The sequence below is a fragment of the Carassius carassius genome, chromosome 10 (assembly GCF_963082965.1).
Source record: "Carassius carassius chromosome 10, fCarCar2.1, whole genome shotgun sequence".
NCBI lineage: Eukaryota > Metazoa > Chordata > Actinopteri > Cypriniformes > Cyprinidae > Carassius > Carassius carassius.
Window position 1 is genome coordinate 20,333,323 of NC_081764.1, and position 3,972 is coordinate 20,337,294.

Consider the following 3,972-nt stretch of genomic DNA (forward strand, 5'->3'; position numbering starts at 1 on the left):
GGGTCTGCGTGTGAACTACAGTTAACCTGCCAACAACTAGGATTCTGATAAAAGGGTGTTTAATTAGATATCTAAGTCACACAAGGCTCTTGAAAAAGCCCATAAGTAGAAGTACTTCAAACCATCCATTCCTATAAGATAGAAACTGCATTTAATCTGAAACATGCACCATCATGACTGTGCAAAAGGCTGGCTGGCCTACTTGGAAGGCCATCACTTTTCACAAAAGAACAGCATTGCACCATTTTATGGTCCAATTGAGTTAGGAAATAACCTATTGTACCAATAAACATGCCTTTAGACTTGCCATGTATTTCTAAACATCACACCCTAAATGTTTCAGACATTAAGTATTTGTTGCACTTTTGCCCAAAATGCCAGCTGCACTAAATCCCAGTAAGATATGAGAGTAAGATAAAAACATTGTACAAAATGTAAGTCTTCTTTAATAAAAAACTTTCCTTGATTAAAAATAATAGAGTTTCTGACTACTTGTTCCATACTACTGTCTGATCTTCACAGTCATAATGGACCAAAAATGAACAAGACAATATAGAGGCTGTCCCGGTTGATGGTTAAATGTCAGAAAGATTTGCTGTCTTTAGGCAGGATGTGGTGAGGTTTTTTTTTTTTTTTTTGACCAAACACTGAGGCCCACCATATTGATATTCATCACAGATGTCTTCTTTTTTTTAAGGTCAATGGGGTTAAATCTATTGATACAAATACTCTGAAATAATATTTTAAAATCTTTATATAATTTGCATGATTCTAATTTCTAATTATTCTTTATATTTTTTATAGTCTTTATATAAGTTTATTTACACATACATTACACTAAAGGTTTGGGGTCAGTAAGATATATATATATATAAGTATAGTTTTTGAAAGAAGCTCAACCAAGCTATGTTTATTTGATCACAGATAGTTCACAAAACTGAATACATTAATCCTATTATATTTTTTATCGCTTATTTAGAAGCACCAGAAATGAAAGGGTGTCCCATCAGGTAATGAAAAGTTGTACACACACTTGTGGTCTTTATGCTCACTTGAGCCAAATACAGGAAATACGTAACTTGAGTAGTCAAGTGATCAAGTGCAAAAAGCGCAAGTGTGGATATTTGGACAAGGCAAAGGATTTCCTGAAGACTGAGCCTATACTGCCACCCAGTGTAAACTCATGTGAAATGACACGTGATCATTTTTAGTTAAATTCCAAAAATCTTTTACTGTGCCTTAAGTCAACACAAGAACACAATTCCTTCCCATCACTTTGTTTTAATACAAAGTAAGATTGTAATACAGTTTTTTATACAGAAACCGTAATCAAATTAAAAATTGTTTAGACAGAGATTAAAACATAAATTGGTTTAAACTGGCGGAAAAAAAAATTCTATAAATTAACATCAGATACTAAAAACAACAAAAGTACTACTTAAAACATTAGCCTGAGCTGAGTAGATTATAAACAAATGTGAAATATTTGTTCTGTAAGGAAGAAGATACAAGGTACCAACAGCCTTATTCTTCGGCATCAGCAAACAGGTCGTCCACTACAGCATAAATAAACCAGACCCATTTCACAGGTTGAATGTGGTGAATTGCTGGGCTGTAGTGTCCCTGGTTTGAACTTGGGCCCTTCTGGATGTTACAATGAAACATCTCCCTTACTTCAGTAGTCAAATCATCTCCAGGATCTGTGGTTGAAATACAGATATGAATGTCGATCAACAGAAATTGTTTATTATAACTTATTTTTAAGGAACAGAGATTCAATAAAACCTTATTTGTGAATTAAATTACCATAAGGAGGCTGTTTCTGCTCTTCAATGCATTGTGAAATCTCCTCTAACTCCTTTTCCCAGTCCTCTTCCTCACCAGGGGGCTGTGGTTTGATGCTGTGGTTACCCATCCGAGGGAATTTTCTTTTTACTTTTTTTGGTCTCCATCTGTTTGGGTGCATTTCTTATTTTTGACCTCTTCAAAGGAAACTGAGATATGTTCTTCCTCCGGTTGCTAAGCCTATGTTAAATGTGTTGAAATGTTAAATGTTAAAAATGCGTGAAAGGCAAACAAGACATTAATTTCAAATTGTCATCGTGACTATCCCAACTGCAACTGATTTAACTCGTTTTTTATTTTTCAAAATTGTCTAATTATGGCGTAGAATATTTTTTTCTTGTTTGTTTTTTGGACAGGGTTTTGTTGACGTTTCCTGCATCATTTGACATTAATTAGTTGTTATCCCTGTGCCAAACATCCCTGTCTCCCTTGTACGTTACTGTGATAGTGTATGACAATCTGTCATTGTCTAAACGTTTTGTCATCATTAACAAACTTGTTAAGTAATCAGATATTTAAACTCACGGCGGCGACCTCTTTTCCCTCAAAACTATTGCTCGTAATCAGTGATACGATGGCGAATGAAGACGATTCTCTTGCGGCGGCCGTTTAATGTGGTCCAGTTTAAACGGAGGTAAAACAACCGCGAGCAAGTACTGACTTTGAGTGAAACAATTAAGGTAAAACGAGTTGAAACTGTTAAAGCAACCAGCGCCCTCGAATGGTCAAAGCAAACACCACATGATAAAGCGGTAGGCTTTAAACGCTCTTCTTGCCAGTGTTTTACTTTGCAGGGTGTTGTAAAGACTCATTGAGAACAGGAACACCTGGGTACTCTGAACTCTAATATTTAAAAAAAAAATTTATGAATAGTATGAAGTGCTATCGAAGCATTATAACATTTAACCAGAGATAACGTCTTAATAGTCACGAGGATGGAGAGCAGAGGTCTGCAAGCCTGTCGGGTCCTGGCCTCACAAGCTCACGACAGGTAACTGTTATATCTGTGATCGGAGAAAATCCATAGACAGTAAAAGAAATGGACACAGCGACCCCATTGGATTCAATGGAGACAAGTGAAGTCAATTAGAAGCACACACTTCCTGAGGGTCGACTCAAACTGAGCTTGATGACGTAAATGTCAAGTGAGCAACCTGTCTGACAATTGTAAGTCTTCTAATCGCTGTGCCAAGAGAAATCTGAATCACCCACCGAATCTTGCAGATGTTGTTGAATAATTGTGTCCCGTTGGTTTTATGGGCTTCTCCCTTGACTTCACGCCTCCATGACCCCCAACCCAATATCCTCATAAACAGTAAAAGATTGTCTGCGAGCTTCTACTCCTGTCCATACGGTAATTTCTCTACTGTGCGACAGAGAGTCGCAGGTTATGACGCAATCGTTAGCCTATTTTTACAAACACTGCTTCTACGGGGCCACAACGTAAGATACAAGGTAATGGGGCCTTTTATACATTTTCGTGTTTCTTTAGAAATAATGAATGGACAAATGGAGTCTTTAAACGCCTCAGATGTAAAGTTATTCACTGTCAAAGTGATGCCAAAATGAATGGGAGTCAATGGAATGCTAACAGCAGGTGGGGGTCCGCTAGCCAATGGCGGCGCCCAGGGGTGCTTCAAAAAAATATGAAACCCTGCCCCCCTGGAAAATCAGCGGGTGATCTTCTTCTTCTTCTTCTTGTAGAAGATTTGACATAGGAACCTGGCTTCCTAGCACCTCTCTTTCACCAGAACTTCGATTTCCACTCTAGCCACTCTTTGAACCGTCTCTGCACCTTACCTTGTTCTGATCCCTCACAACCTGCAACCGCCTAGCTTGAACAAAGTGCACACAACCGTGAAACCCTGCTGCATGAATCCCATCACAGTTAGGGCACTTAGGAGTCTCTGACTTACAATTTTGTATTATATTATCTCCACCACACTTTGCACACTTTCTTTTCCCCCAACATGACCCAGCAACATACCCAAACATCTGACAATTATAGCAGCGCAACGGTTGTTTAATGTGTGGTTTAACGGTGGTTTAACTCCGGCAGTTTAGATGCTGCTGAGCGTATTACTGCCCTCCACAGGTCAAAGTTTGACCTAACTTCTTTCATACAGT

General features: G+C 38.2%; 1 long non-coding RNA gene across 2 annotated transcripts; it reads right to left on the bottom strand.

Annotated features, from left to right (window-relative positions):
* Window positions 1-1,337: 1,337 nt before the first annotated feature.
* LOC132151321 (uncharacterized) lies at window positions 1,338-2,545 on the bottom strand. 2 transcript variants are annotated; one of them, XR_009436378.1, is made up of 3 exons: window positions 2,371-2,545; window positions 1,807-1,952; window positions 1,338-1,700 (listed from the first exon to the last, which is right to left on the bottom strand). It is a non-coding gene; the product is annotated as an uncharacterized LOC132151321 (long non-coding RNA). The 2 variants fall into 2 exon arrangements; XR_009436377.1 differs by having other exon boundaries at window positions 1,807-2,025.
* Window positions 2,546-3,972: the final 1,427 nt, after the last annotated feature.